This window comes from Podarcis vaucheri (assembly GCF_965113315.1).
Source record: "Podarcis vaucheri genome assembly, chromosome: 8".
NCBI lineage: Eukaryota > Metazoa > Chordata > Lepidosauria > Squamata > Lacertidae > Podarcis > Podarcis vaucheri.
This window is the reverse complement of record NC_138766.1, coordinates 69,639,638-69,656,216: the sequence shown is the minus strand read 5'-3', so window position 1 is coordinate 69,656,216 and position 16,579 is coordinate 69,639,638. Positions and strand designations below refer to the sequence as shown.

The 16,579-nt window shown below is 44.2% G+C and overlaps 1 long non-coding RNA gene across 1 annotated transcript; it reads left to right on the top strand.

Moving 5' to 3' along the window:
* Positions 1-3,760: 3,760 nt before the first annotated feature.
* On the top strand, positions 3,761-6,428 carry LOC309539120. The gene is made up of 3 exons (XR_014222704.1): positions 3,761-3,822; positions 5,771-5,885; positions 6,191-6,428. It is a non-coding gene; the product is annotated as an uncharacterized lncRNA (long non-coding RNA).
* The last annotated feature ends 10,151 nt before the right edge of the window (positions 6,429-16,579 follow it).

Here is a 16,579-nt window from a genome sequence, read left to right as displayed (position 1 = left end):
ATCACTTGATGACAGCAACATCAAGCATTAACTTGAATGTGTGAATGAGCTGTCACAAATTTAACGAGAAACAGAGATTTTGTATCATCCAAAGTCACCTCCAATGCAATGCTTTTCAATGGAGTTGATTCACCTGTTGAACAGTGACACACAGATGAATTGAAGAAAGCATCATGTCCTCTTATTTCAAGTTCCCTTTCCACAAACTCATGGGCCAATTGCCTCTCACATTGGAGCTAGAAATTACAACACACTTGGCGCTACAATGCCCATGAGTTCAGTGATGAAGGAACAGTAGTTGTGGTCATTTGGCTTGAGACTGGGAACAACATGTAATACTTTCATTTCCAGCGATGGCTGTTTTGGCTCACAGCTTCACCACTGTTTAAATAGCCAGAACTTGGTCAATATTAGACAGCCCTATTTGAGCAGAATGAGGCAACTACCAGTTGATGTTCCCGGATTTCTTAAGTGGTAAAAGGTCCAAGGTAGCCTGTTACATAATCCATTTCCCTGTGAGGAGAAAAGTACTGGAAGCTTGTGGTGTTTATGTCATACATTTTTATTACACAAGTTGAGCCTCAGCCTAAAGAAACATCCAGCCTGCCCTCCTCCTCCTCCTCCTCCTCCTCCTCCTCCTCCTCCTCCTCCTCCTCCTCCTCCTTCTTCCATAACTTGTCTGTTCCCTCAATGCAACAACAGCTTGCTTTTGCCAGACAGTTCCAAAAACTCAAGACTTATTTTTCCTTTGCTGGGTACAGTCAAAATTGTTTCCTCAAACATCAAATTAGTGGAGAAATGATGGCTGAAGTAGATGGAGTTCCTCAACCTTACATCTCCATCATTTCTTCCCTGCACCCCTGTTTCCCTAGCTAGGGCACCTAGCTGTTTGATTGAAGTGCAGAGTGTTTGAGGACTGGGACATTCGCAGGGAAACCAAAATGCTTGTTTACAAAGCTATTGTACTACCAACCTTACTGTATGCTTGTGAAACGTGGACCACTTATAAACGCCATCTCCAACTCCTCGAAAGATCCCATCAATGGTGTCTCTGAAAAATTTTACACATCACCTGGGAAGACAGGTGAACTAATGCCAGTGTACTGGAAGAAGTAAAGATCACCAGTGTCGAAGCAATGATTCTTCAACATCAACTTTGTTGGACTGGTCATGTTGTGTGGATGCCTGATTATCATCTTCCAAAGCAACTACTCTATTCTAAACTTAAAAATGGTACGTGTAATGCTGGTGGTCAACAAAAGAGGTTCAAAGACTCTCTCAAGGCAAATCTTTAAAATGGAGTATAAACACTGACAACCAGGAAACACTGGCCTGTGAGTGCTCCAGTTGGAGAACAGCCTCTACCAAAGGTGTCATGGGCTTTGAAGATGCTCGAAGGACAAAAGGGAGAAACGTGCTAAGAGGAACGTGGCTTGGCAAACCCTCACCATGATCAACTCCCTCCTAGAAATCTATGTCCCCACTGTGGAAGGATGTGTGTATCCAGAACTGGCCTCCACAGTCACTTATGGACCCACTGTTAAAACTGTGTTTATGGAAGACAATCTTATTCGGCTACGCGGGATCACCAAAGAAGAAGAAGACAGCTGGAAGCAAAGCTCCTGGGAAAATGGCAGTGCAGAGGCAATGGTTAAGCAGTTCCTGCATTGCTGCTTCTCCCCTGCAAATTGATTGTTCCTTTGCAGTATGATAGATGTTCATCAGAGAGCCAAATACCCTCTAGCATCTGCCCTGTGAGGCAGCCATCTCACTCAAGACTCCTGAATTTCCCAGGCTGCACAAGTAACTATCAGGAAAACAGCAAAATGAATTCTCCTTTGAAAGGAGAATAGTTCGTGTTCTTGGTTGACTCTGGCACTCAGAAGCAAAGGGTCTTCTTGCTCTCTCTTTAATTTTTGCTATTCATAACTCCTTACATCTCACAGCAGACCTATTTTAAGCAACAGATGGATCAAACGCAAATAAAGAACAAACTACAAGGGCTAAAAGATATTATTTCAAATGCTTGCTTTGTTCAAAAGTCATGTTGTTCCTGAACACTGATGTAATTGCTGCTTATTTTGAACACTCCACGGCCTGGCTTTGGTTAGAGACAGACAAAACATAACTTAGAACTGTAAACCGCATCTTCTGTGCCAAGAAGAAACGGCTGTAATTTACATTATGCTTCAGATTTGAAGGCGAAGGATGCAGCCAGATGGCCACTGCCCATGCTTTTGGTAATCTGTCTATCACATTTGTATCGCCCACCATTCTTCCAAGGAGCTCAGAGCAGCAGATTTTATTGTATTGTCTCGCTTCTTGGCGTAGCCCCTGACGTGGATTCCAAACGGAAACACCAAATCAAACAGAGCAAAAGCATGCAAACAAATTCCTGAGGGCATCTGAGAAAAATCACCCCCATCCTAGGGTGGCCACTTACAAATGGCTCCAAAAAAGGGTAACAAATGCATTAACCTCCCCAACCCCCCAAGAAGATGAAGAAAGAGGAGGCAGGTTTGCATAAAAGTTGCATATGCAAATATAATTGATGAAACTTTAGCAATCATAAGTACAATTTGAAGAGAAATGCAATTCCATAGCAGGGAAGACTGTGGCCAGGTGTTTCCCCAGCCTGCTGTCCTGCAGGCACAGGTGCAACTTCAAGGCTCCTCCTACCTTCCCATCTTATGATTCTGTATCTATAAATAGGGCTTGGACTGGACAGCCCTTACAATAGAGGATGGTCCTCTGCCAGGTTGGACACATGGCCAGCCTATCACCTCCTCCCATATGAACCTATATGAGATCTTCACTCTGTTCTTGAGGTCCTTCTTGTGGTTTTCCAGCCAGGTGCTGTTGATGAGGACATGAGTAGCAGAACCTCCAAGGGAAGTCCATTTGGCCCCTTCTTTGCTCACATTTAAATGAGTTCTTGAGATGTCTTTCCTTGGGCAGGCATTTTTTAATTCAGGGATAGTCAACATGGTGCCTTTGAAAAGTTGTGGACTACAACTGCTGTGGACTCCAGCTGGCATGGCCAATGGTCAGGGATAATGGGAGCTGCAGGCCACAACTTCTGGAGGGCATTGTGTCAAACTATTTTCAAAAGTGGTTCAACAGTCAATCCCTCTTCCCAGGGAACTCTGGGAATTGTAGTTCTGTGAGGGGAATGGGGGTTTCCTAACAAGTCTCAGCACCCTTAACAAACTACAGCTCCCAGAATTATTCGGGAGAAGCTATGACTGCTCAGAGTGGTGACACATGGTGTGAATGTGGCCTACAACTCCCATCATACCTGACCATTGGCCATGTTAGCTGGAGGTGATGGGATTTGGAGTCCAACAATACCTAGAGAGCCACACAGACATACCTCCCCCTCCATATAGGGAGCAGAATGACCTCCATGATACAGAGCCTATGCTCTATGACTCAGAGCATGTCCATTTCTATATATAGCACAAAAATAGCCAAAAGCCATGGGGTTATGGAGAAAGACTCTAGATACAGCTTATCATTGTGCCCTTCTGCTATCCTTTGTAGGCACAACTCCACTGGGAATCCGTGATGGATTCCTAAGCAAATAAAACAGCACTCATAACAGACATTTACAAAAGAGATATTAAATAAATGTTTGCTAAAGTAGCTCAAGGTTATTAGTTAATGTTCGTTCCTTCATAACTCAGAGTGCAGTTAATAATTATTAAGCCTGTTTTGGCCCCCCCAAAAAAAGGTTGGGTTAGATTGTTTTGACCTGTGTTAAGCATTAATGTCAACAACTACTATCATGGTTTGTGTGTGACGCTACCCGAGGGATCCAGTGTAAGTGATGAGAAGTTATAGTACAGCTGGAGAGCTCTTAGTGGCGTAGATGCCTCTAATCTGCATCACAGCAGCAATTTTATGATAGAAAGCCCTGGATATCCATTGTTGTTATTTGATTTGGTGCATTTCAGCTGTTGATTGAAAGGAGAGCCTAAACTGGGCTGCAAATTGAGAAAGGGAATTACGAAATCCTGTTCCAAAAATTAAAGATCTGGTAGGGGCTGTGAGTATTTTGCCAACATTTCCCAATAACTGGATTAATTACACGGTAGTGTCACTGACGACACCCCCCAGAAACAGCCTTACTGTGAACCAAGATGAGATGGCTGCCTTGTTGGGCAACCGATTTAGGGCGCTGCGTGGATTATAAGGTTAGAGATAGACCAAGCTAACTCTTGGGGCAAAAAAGACTGAGAGGTTCTCCTGAGTGATCTCCACTGAAATGAACAGGAACTTTGTGGTTGTTGATGCCCTTGTTTGGTGCATTGAAAGGGTGCCATTTGGATTTTCTGGCGCCAAAATGTATCAAGGTACTATCTAGGATTTGCTACCAGTAAGCAGTTAAAACATAAGCAATGATTGTCACTGCTGTTAGTGTGGTTTGCGCATGGGAAGTGCTCGCTTGTATTTGGCTATCTGTATTTGTAGTATTTATTTGAAAATGGCAATTGGATCTCAGAAATGTTGCCAACATTTACTGAATGCACCTATTGGGTTGCAGTCACAAACAGGGTTCTGGTGGGAAATCGCTGAACTGTCCAGGAAAATCTGGACGTATAGCACAACCCATGTCAGAAGTCTAAAAAGATCTCAACAACTTGGTTCCCCCCCCCCAAAAAAAAAGATCTCAACAACTTTTGTGTTTGTTTGTTTGTTCACTTTTTGAAAAATGGCAACCCTAATGTATCCAACTATGTTCTCCTAGAGTGGACTGGTTGAAATTCACAGACCTAAGTTAGTTATGCCCATTAATTTCAGTGGGTCTGCTCTGAGTCTGACAAACACTGAATGAAACCCACTGAATGTTAAAATTCTGGCTCCTGAAAGGTCATGCTGTGGAGATCATGTGACCTAAAACGCTAGCTTGACAAACACAATTTATGGGTTAAACTTGAGCTGACAGCAGAGGCAGGTTTAGGGGAGCTTGACCAGTTTGGTCTCAGTGGGCCTGGAGCCTTGGGGGTGCAGTAACTATGAAGTAGAATGGGAGGTGAGAGGGCACCGAATTTGGGTGTTGCACAGGTTGCCGTAGAACTTTGAGCTTCCCAGGTCTGCCACTGCTTTCAGACAAGGCCTCTGACACTGACATGGTGAAGGGCAGCCATCGCCCTGAAAAAGGTGTGAAACAAATGTCTGAATTTTTTGTGGCTAGAGATCAGACGACTATATAGAGAATATATGGAGAGCTCTTCCCACTGACTGGGCAGTGGCTTTACAGCCTTTAGAGACTAAGGGCTCCTCCAGACTTCTGTTTGTTCTGCCACTTTCCCCCAGGAAAACCCAATGTTTACTGCTAAATGGGAGCTAATGTTAACTGGGCTTCCCACAGATTGATGTTTGTTCTGATTCAGCGCTAAAGAGCAAGTTTCCCTGGGGAAAGTGGTGGGGCCCATGCCTAGAAAGCATGGGACAAGTGGGGAAACCCCCAGGACCCGTGCTTTCTGAGCACAGGATGAGCAGAAGTGTGGACCAGTCCTTTATCAAGCCAGATCTCTGTTGTGTCCAATATGGTGAACGAGGCGACGAACAAATCAGTTAGGGATCCAATTTTTACAAATGCTGACTGACAATCTTGTATGGAGAAACAGGGCTGCAGATTGTTTGTTTGTTTGTTTGTTTGTTTGTTTGTTTGATTCTGGGGGGGGGTGGTCCCCCGTGAAAGAGGAAGAGATAGAGATGTGAAATATGTTGTTGAATGGCCTGGGCTTCTTCCTCTAAATTTCAGATATTGAACGTATTCTTCAGATCCCTGGTCCAAGAGCCCAAACAAACGGTACAAGCAGATATCGTGGGTAGCTTTGAGCACTATTGACTCAAGGACTCCATCTTCAAAGCACTAGGTAACTTTTGTGAGCTCAGATATAGTGGTGTCTCTTTAGACGTCTTCTGAGATATATGCCCTGAAACTGTTAATCGAGCCTGCCACCCATATACACCTCCTTTATAGGCAGCAGGAATTCCATATCCCAGATGAACAAACACCTTTTGAAAATTGCTTTCATAGCCCATTTCATGATTTCCACCCACAATTTGCATGTATTCTGGATTTCTACCCTGTAAGCCAGGGAAACATTTCCCAAGCTTGGATCTGAAAATATGTTTTCCTTCTTTCTGCCATTTGAACTATTTGTGCTTTTTGTTTCAGGGGATAGTGGCATCATGAGTCCGAGACAGATTCTGAGCTGGGCATCCTGCAACCTGCCCCTAAATCCAGCCTTGCCTGTTTTCATCTGGTGCGCATCCTTTTCTCTGAGCACACCCCCTGAGGCCCCCAAACCATCTTAGCACAGATTTATCATACCACCTGGCCTTGGTGCGGAGGCGACGGTTCTCCCCCAAATCAAAGCAAGCATTGAACGAAACCCTCTCAGCCTGGCATGAAGCAAAAAATAAAATAAAAACAAGCCACCTAACCAAGTTGGCCTCTGGCTCATAAAAATAATCCATCTCTGTATGAAAACCAAACGCTTCATAAAACCGTCATGCTGATTTGAAAAACAATTTTACAGCTAAAGGGAGGAATGCCCAACCAGTGTAATTCATTACACTGAGGAGGCTTTAATAAGCCAGCCAAAAAGCACAAGGGAGTTCCCCTCCAGCTATAATAGAACGCAGATGCCATAATATAGCACACATGCAACCCTTTGTACAAGTTGCAGGCCTAATAGCTGTGGATTCCAAGGCAAAAATTTCTCCTCAGAGGTCATTCCTCAGGGTAACAAGCAGACACAGAGAGCTGCTGCCACAGTAGAGCTGGGTCTTGCCCTAGCTAGACACAGCTTAAAAGTGGGTGGTGGGAAAAGGACCCTCACTTGGTTTTGACACTACAAATAAAGCTCAAAAGGGCACCAGATAAGGATACACATCAGGTGCCCACTTCAGGGCACCACCGACAAATTGGAGGATATTCAACGGGGGACAACAAAGATGGTGAAGACAGAAACCAAGGCCACATTTGCACCAGGCACTGAAAGTGTTATTATGCCCCCTTTTAACCGTCATGGCTTCCATCCTATGAACTGAAGATTGATAAGGGCGCTGAGAGTTGTTAAAAGCCCTTGATTTCCCTCACAGAATGGTTTAACAGTCAACGCCTCTTCCCAGGGAACTCTGGGAGTTGTAGCTGTGTGAGGGGATTGGGGGCCTCCTAACAACTCTCAGCACCCTTCACAAACTACAGCTCCCGGGATTCTTTGAGGGGAAGCCATGGCTGTCTATAGTTGTATAAGAGTGCTTTAAATGTATGGTGCAGATGCAGTGCAAGTCTTGTGAGGAAGGAGGTGGATATATTTAACCTAGAGAAGAGAAGATGGGGGGGGGACAGGACATGCTAGTAGTCTTCAAATATCTGTCATGTAGTAGAATTTGAGAGAAAGGCTGGATCTAAATATATTATTAAATAAGTGTCTCTCCTGGTTCGGCATATTCTACTGAACATTAATTCTCCTTCAGGCAACAATTCATTCTTGCTTCATTAGTAGAATATAATACATACATACATATATACAGATGTATTGAACACTGAAGCTCCACTGGTGTCCCAGACTTCCTCTCCTGACCCCTCCAGCCTCAAAATCTGTTCCTCAGGGTTGGGGAACGCTGTGGAGCAGATTTTGGAAGTACACAGAGGGAGTCCTGTTGTGTCAGCAGAAGTCTGCTGGCACAGCTTCGGATACAACCCAGTAACAGGAACTGGTGCGATCAGTGCTATTTTTCTAGAAAAAGAGGTGCTGGAACTCAACATGAACACCTTCCTTGTTCTCTTAGAATGGCAATGGTGTTTACCTGAGTGGTGCCGGAACTAAAACATGAGAAACTGGGAGAAATAAAAATTCGCCCGTCCCTATCTATGCCTATTGCTAACCACCGTGGCACATCATCAGTGCTGGCAATATCAAAACTGCAGTTCGTTCCAAGAAAGATGAATCATCCCACCTTGAACCAGAAGGTGGTATGAGCTTTTGTGAATCTGCCCACATTCCAGACCAGATCAAAGGCTTCTCTCATCGACTGACAGGGAGTTGGTGCAGTGTGATGACTAAGAGAGATATGAACCAGGAAGCCTCTGCTCAGAATGTCATCTCTCCCAAGAACTCAGATGAAATGATCTCCAGCATCTCTCAGCATCAATTCACCTATCAGTAAAATGGAGGGGAACACAACAATATGGGTGGGAATAAGGACAAAAATAACACTGTCCTACCTTATAGGGTTATTGCAGATAATGCGTCTGAAGCAGTTTGAACACACAGTGCAAATGTTAAGTAATATAAAGGACTGGTTTGGAGAGCTTTTGCTCAGTCCTGCCGTATTCAAGAGAGGTTATTTGAGGGCACTGCAGACCTTGCTTGGTGCAGGCTGAAGTTTGGGCCCAATATGTTGTTTCATACCCAAAATGCAAAACTCTGAAAACATGTAGCTGCATAATGGGTGTGCTGGCAGCTCTCAAGCGTCAGGAGAGCTAATGAAAGCAGCCCTGTGCACAAAAGAGGTTTTCAATGCATCTGTCCCAGTTTTACTTTTAATGAAATTCATGCATTTAAGCTACAAAAACAAACAGTTCCCGGGAACTCAGAGCTCTCTGGCTGGCAGGGTAACATTCCTTATTCCCAATCCGATCTCATCTCATCTGCAGCGAGAGAGGGCAGTTTAGGAAGGGTTGCAACATCTGGACAACAGCTGATGCCGACTCAGGGGACTTAATCAAGATATCCAGGAAGAATATATTTTTCCAGAACTTGAGACAGTATTATTGAATCCCAGAGAGAAACCGATCTTTCATGTGACAAAGAATTAAAAAAAAAAGTCCACCCACTTGTTTACCAAACTTCCTCCTGACACAACCTCTGTATGTGCAAGGAGCAAAAACTGACAGTCTTTCCCTTTTGAGACAACGAGAATAAGATGCCCAAAATATATCCATATTGAAACAGAGCAATAACTTCTCTGGCTTGGGAGAGTCATACATTTGGCAACTCCCCTCTCCTTTGTTTTCAAAAATAAAAACAACCGCCTGAAGAGCACTTTCTTCCACCACATCAGATTATTGTTGCACATGTAGACGAAGCGATGTGGTCTTTTAAAACTGTCTTCTGATACAGCGCATAGAATTTTTTGTCCCTGTTATTAAATAGCTCCTTTTGGAACAGCAAACTACAACTCCCAGCAGCCCCGGACGGCATGGCCAGGCTTTTCCCAAACGTCTGGAGGGTACCAGGTTCTAGTCATGCATGCATTCAATTTATATCCTGCTCTTCCTCCCAAAGGAGCAAACACATCAAGTTGTGTGTGTGTGTGATCTTAAAAGTATTCAAGAAACAGTTAAAAACATCCTCTCAGCCACTGATTTCAGGGTTGCCAGCCATCTTTCAGCCATCAAATGCCTGGCTAAACTGGAATGTTTTAAAATTCCTCCTGAACACTGGCAACCCCAGGAAAATACGGTAGGCTGGTTTCTGCACAGACTCTCCCCCCCTTCCATTCTGATGAGCAAGAAGCATGATCAGAGTTCAAGGACACACTGCAGCCAGGAAAAAATATTTGGGATGCAAAGTTGGGCCAGTGTGAGAGGTGGCCTATGTAGGGTTCAAAGGGCCAGGTATGTAGGTCTGGAGGGCTGTATTTAGTCCCCAAGACATGAGGTTCTCCGTCCCTATTTTCAGGGAATCGAATACACATGCAAAAAAGTGTGGCACCCTCCCCAATACGTGTGTAAACTCAATCTAGCTGAGTGGAGAACTTCAGCACACTCCCTCCTGAACATCTGAATAAAAGGTAAAGTCCAGTCAAAGGTGACTATGGGGTTGCGGCGTTCATCTCGCTTTCAGGCCAAGGGAGCTGGAGTTTGCCCACAGACAGCTTTCTGGGTCATGTGGCCAGCATGACTAAACCGCTTCTGGCACAACGAGACACCATTACAGAAACCATTATGGAAATGCCGTTTACCTTCCCGCCAGAGTGGTACCTATTTATCTACTTGCCCAGGCGTGCTTTCGAACAGCTAGGTTGGCAGGAGCTGGGACAGAGCAATGGGAGCTCACCCCGTCATGGGGATTTGAACAGCTGCCCTTCTGATCGGCAAGCCCAAGAGGCTCAGTGGTTTAGACCACAATGTCACCCACGTCCTAACATCAAGAGTGCATCAAGGCTAGCGTTAAGAGTGCAGGAAGTTTCAAACAAGCCTGCTCACTACTAGCTCAATATTGCACGTGAGACATAGCATGATAAACCCAGGCACTTGGGAATGAAATCTGATTTCCTGTGGGCATGGGCAAAGGAGATCTGCCAATTTAAATGCCTAATCTCCCAACACACATAAACACACACTATCCAAGAGCTGTAAATGTTTGTTAGGTACCAGAGTGGGAAAGCATTAAATGTAATTATCACACATTAGCCTTTGATTCCTTTTTGTTTAGCTGATTTGAATAACTCACACTTTGAAAGCAAAAACTGACACTCGTTTTGAAAAAGCAGGTGCTCTCTAGCTTTAAAACAAAAAAAATCAACATATTGTGGCATATCTTCCCAGCCGTTTTACATTTTAAAGGAGCGTACTGTTGCCAAAGCAGCATAATCTTTTCCTTTAAAAGAGGTTTTAAAATGGCAATTGAGAGGCTTAGAAGGTTCTTATCTTTGTCTCCAAGGAATTTGTTCTCCAGTGTTGTCTTTAGTGGTTGTTCTCCCCCCAACCTCCAATGATCATGCAATTAACTGTCTCCCTTTGTTGCATTATTTTTTCTGGTGCCTGGATCTCAAAAGTAGGAAACCTGTTAATAACGAATGCCAGACAATTAGTCCCTTGATGCTTTCGTTTATTAGGTCAATTAACAACTTCCAGAGCAAAAACAACAAAGAATCTATCTAGTTTCTGAAACAGAAACAAATTTATTTTGGCAAAGCTTCATCAGTTGCAAGCGATGCAAGAAAACACACTGGCACAAATGTTTATGCCATAATATATTTGCTAGTGTTTACGGTGCTCAATGTTATTTTTCTAGAAAAAGAAGTGCCGGAACTCACCACAAACGCTTCGCTTGGCAATGGTGCCCACCTGAGAGGTGTCAGAACTGAGTTCCGGCTTGGGGGGGGGGAGCCCTGATGGTGCTATAGGAGTAAAGTGATAGTTTTAGGTCAATTCACTGCTTTCAAATACAGTGGAACCTTGGTTTTTGAATATAATCCATTCCAGAAGACCATTAGACTTCCGAAATGTTTGAAAACTGAAAACTCAATATGGAAGCCTCAATACAATAGGGAAACTCAAAACAGAAGCCACGTAGCATGTCTGGCTTCCGAAAATCATTTGAAAATCAAAGCAGTTACTTCTGGGTTTTCAGCGTTCGAAAGCCGAGGTTCCACTGTAATGAGTTAGATGGACCAATGGCCTGGCTCAATATAAAGCAAATGCACCCAAGACTATCCAATCAGTAGCTGCAACCCATGTCAAAGGGTAGCTTCATCCACACCATAGAATGCAATACAGTACTGAGCTTCTATTGCATGACTTGTGTTGTGTAATTAAGGTGGGGAAAATTCCTTTTCAGGCTGACTGTACACAGTCTAGAAGATGTCTGTTACAGAAGCAGAAAAGACAAAGAAAGAAACTAAACGAAGAGAAGCTATTAAAGCATCACTCATGAAAACATCCATCATTTTTGCATTAGGGAGGTGGGGGGTGGCTGTGTGGGACAGCCACTTCAGTTTGGCAGCAGATCTCCAGAAAGTCAACACAACTTTTATCAAAGTCCATAGGCTCCATCAAAGCCCTCTGGGCTTGGTTATTAGAGGCTTGGCAAAGAACGTCAGCCCCTCTTTGAAAAGGGCAGTGGGTTTTAAGAAGGAGGAAGGGAAAAACACTCTGAAAGCAGGTAATTCATCTTAGAAGATTTTAGATTTTGATAATAGCTCCATTTATTTCAGACCAAGCAATCTCCTGTGGTCTCCCAGACGTTTTCTTTCCCCCCCCCCAAACAAGATACCTGCACTCTGGGCTTGTAATGTACCTCTAATTCATTGCCATCAGTAACAGGAATAAAAGCACACATACAGAGACAACAAAAACAACTTTTCAATCACTTGAAGATTCCGAAGCAATCAAGCTTCATACTAATGTCTGCCACTTATTATTCCAAGTGCTCCGCATGACACAGATGAGAGCATTCAGTGGTTAGCATAAATCATTCCTACTGCAAAACTGTCACCATTCGGGAGGGGGGGGCACAATTCTCTCCCTAGACTACATTCAAAAGATACGGTATATATATTAATAGGAGAAAGTTTGAGCTAATTTTCAGTTTAAATCAGTTGGGACTAAAGACTTAGCTGCTTGTGCATAAAGGGTTTGGGTGGGGGGCAGAATATCACAGCTAGTGGTCATTCCTTCTATTTCCAATGTTCAAGCTGTGTGTGCCAGTCCTTTTGCATCCAAAATGGCAGCACACATACACAATGGAGAGGTTTTAAGAGGCGTAAGGGAACCGCAAGGTTTGCAGAAATACCCCCCCCCCAATTTTTTAATCAGAAAACCTAACCCAGTGGGGGGAACACTCTTAAAAACAGCCCAAGGAAGACTTAAGTGTGCACTCAGTAGCCGCAAAATGCTACTTAAACCTTTAAACCTACTTTAAACGTTACTTTAAACGTTGACCTTTAAAGCCCTAAACGGCCTCGGCCCATATACCTGTAGGAGCGTCTCCACCCCCATCGTTGTGCCCGGATGCTGAGGTCCAGCCCCGAGGGCCTTCTGGCGGTTCCCTCATTGCAAGAAGCAAAGCTACAGAGAACCAGGCAGAGGGCCTTCTCGGTAGTGGCGCCTGCCCTGTGGAACGCCCTCCCATCAGATGTCAACTTCCTGACATTCAGAAGACATCTTAAGGCAGCCCTGTTCAGGGAAGTTTTTAATGTGTGACATTTTAATGTATTTTTAATCTTTGTTGGAAGCCACCCAGAGTGGCTGGAGAAACAAACAATAAATTATTGTTCAAACAATAAATTATTATTATTATTATTATTATTATTATTATTATTATTATTATTATTATTATTATTATTAAATCCAGTGACAGGTATCTAGAACAGGGAACATTTTGCTGGAGGTTGCAATTTCAACATTGTACTAACTTAATTTGTACCCACACCATACATTTGAAGTACTCATGCCACTTTAACGGTCATGGCTCTCCCCCCAAATATACATCTATATCATCTATATCTATAGATAGATAGATAGATGATAGATGATAGATAGATAGATAGATAGATAGATAGATAGATAGATAGATAGATAGATAGATAGATGATAGATAGATAGATGATAGATAGATAGATAGATAGATAGATAGATAGATAGATAGATTGTTAAGTGGCCTTCTAACAACTCTCCTATATCTCCTAGGATTCTTTGGGGACTTTAGAGTCACACTTTAGACTCAACACCTTGTGAAGTTGCTTTCTTCACATGATGGCTCTGTTGTGTCACTGAGACTTTTCTTTAACAGAATCAGCTTAAATAGAATTAAAATCCTGGTTTCACGTTGCACTTAATGTAGGCATGCCTGCTCCTAGGACCTAGATGGTTTTATAATGTTTACTCAGAAGCAGGTCTGGTTCCGGATAGGTTGCTATCACATTTAATTAACAGCATCATCATTGCGTCTTCTGCCTCTAATTGCTTCCCGTTCAGTGTGATGTGGCACTAGTAATGAATTAGTCAGTTTCTGTTCCCCTCTGGGTGGGTTGAATTGCTTGTTTCCTCCCATTTTTATAGCACCCTATTACAAGACATGAAAAAGAAGAAGAGGAAGCGAATAATTAAAGCCCACCACCAGAGGGACAGGAATTGACTCATAAAGGAGAATTAGGGGGGGACAATTTGTCACAAAGGCTGTGTTACACCAGAAGCAGAACTAGGAACATTAGACAAGCCTGCTGGATCAGACTGTCCCACCCAGGCCATATCCTGGTCTTTACTTGGCCAACAAGATGCCTTTAGGAAGCTTGCAAGCTAGACTTGAGCACAATGCAGTGGTGTAGCGTGGGAGGGGCCCTCCGGGGCAGCTGCCCCGGGCACAGAAATCTGAAAGGCCACAACCAGATACCGCAATGACAGGCTCCTTGTGGCAGACCCTGACAATGGCCATCGTGGCTACTACACCATGAATTTGTCTAATGGTCTTCTAAAGTCATGCGGATAAAGGATAGCACTTCTAATCCAAGTGGCAGGAGTTACTCAAGGCTCCCTTTCGCTTCAGATTTTAGCAGGGCCTTGAACCTGGCTTTTTCCATGTCCAAGCCAAACAATGCAGGCAGTGTACACACAGGGGGAGGGATCACAGTGCAATGATATAGAATATATACTTTGCATGCAGAGCATCTCCAGTTAAATGGTTCAGGTAGCAGATGTTGTGGGGAGACCTCTGGCCAACACCCTGGAGATTTGCTGCCGGTCAGAATAGATAATAGTGAGTGAGAGATGGACTGGCTCAATATTAGGCAGCTCCATATGTTCACGTTGCCTTGCGGTAGAGGGGACAGAAACATCCTGAGACTGAAATTTACCTTGCAGCTCCTGCAGCTTCTTAAGTCATTCTGATAAGGAGTGAAAGGCTAGCAAAGTCTCTGTTGTGTCCCCCTCAGGTGTCGGCACATACACAACGGGCCTCACTCCTGAGTAGATATTAGGAGTGTGCATTGGATCTGTGCTTACCTCAAACTACAAGGCAAACAGTGCTCTGGATAGTTTCCTCATATTCCTGAGTTGAATCGTGCCTCAGACAAGCTCCCTTTGCTTTTGAATTGCGCTTGCGGGGTTGAGTGGCCAAAAATTGCAAGAAATGAACAAGTGGGGCCCTGCTCTACCACAGTAGTGGAGGCATTCCACCTCATACATCTGCAGAGTTCTTGGACTGGGAGAAGCAGATTCTCGGTGGAACATGCGTATGCAAGAGGTACCGTATTTCTCGCTGTATAGGACACACGTTTCCCTCCTAAAAAGTAAGGGGAAATGTGTGTGTGTCTTATGGAGTGAATGCAGGCTGCGCAGCTATCCCAGAAGCCAGAACAGCAAAAGGTATTGCTGTGCAGCGCTCCCTCTCGCTGTTCTAGCTTCTGGCTTAGCCGGGTGCAGCCTCTTCAGGCCAGTGGGGAGCCTTTATCCTGCTGCCCTGAAGAGGCTGTGCAGCTATCCCAGAAGCCAGAAGCGCTCCCTCTCACTGTTCTAGCTTCTGGCTTAGTTGCACTCTGTCCCTTCCCTCACCTCCCTGAAAAGCCCCCAAGAGCCGCGCGGAGCATGTGTGACGGGCTGCCCTTCTCCCTCCTCGGGGAAAAGCCTGCAAGCGCCTCACACACACTCCACACAGCTTGTGAAAGGGAGCTCTGAGCAGAGCCTGGGATGCATAGAGGCTCTGCTCAGCGCTCCCTTTAAAGAATTTTTTCCCCTTGCATTCCCCCTCTAAAAACTAGGTGCGTCTTATGGTCAGGTCTTATGGAGTGCGTCTTATGGAGTGAAAAATATGGTAAAACCAGGAGTGGCTCACCTGGTGGGGCAGAGACAGAACAAGGACCTCCCAGCAAGATCTCTGCTGGGCACAAGCAGCATCTCTGTCAGGCACAAGAAGTGGTGCCGCCTAAATCTTCCACTTCCCTGTATGCAGCAGCAATGGCACTGCTGGCTTGTGATTTTTGCTGGTCTGCCCCACTGACCAAGATGTTGGAAAGAGCCCAGGCTGGCTGAGAAAAATTGCTGTTCTTTTCTGAAACGCTCACACATTATGCATGCGCTGCTGGAGTCACAAACAAAATCACTTTGCTGCTAGAGGTGTTTGCTGCATTCTGCTTAGTCCAATGATCTGGGGCTGCGGTTGCATTAAGTACATTAAGTACTCGAGCCCTGAAAGTTCCTAAGGACAACATTACCTTTGCCACATTGGCAAGCATGCTATCTTACAAAGGCAAACTGTTTGGGTCTGCTTGGTCATGTACTGTTCTCACATTTCCTAGTATGGTGAGGTCATTTTGTGATTAAAGTGGCTTTGGTCACTCCATTCGTTTGTCCTGCTTCCCAGTGAAATAAAAGTCAAGCCACACTCTGAACCATTCAGAAAACAAGACCAAATGAAACTTACAAAACGGGTCTTGAGAAACGGATGTGTGTGGGTAGACGGCAAGGGATTAATAGGACATTAATAGGCTCTTTCTTAGTTCTTAGGTTCTGAAAATTTGATTACACAATTGGGAAACAATGCAGTCCAGCGAAAGAAATACTGAATGAAGACAGCCCAGCCAAGTCACAATCCCAATTTTACTCACTGAGTGGAGTAGAAACAGACGGATCTGTTAATTTCTTACTTTCCAGACTGAAGTTCAATTCTCCACATTTCAGCATCAGTTTTTAATTATTTTATTTATTTATTTCATTCATATCCGCACTTTTCTCCAAGGAGTGCAAGGCGGTGTAGATGATTCTCCCCCTCCACATTTAATCCTCACAACAACCCCGTGAGATAGGTTAGGCAGAGAGGCAGTAAATGGCCCC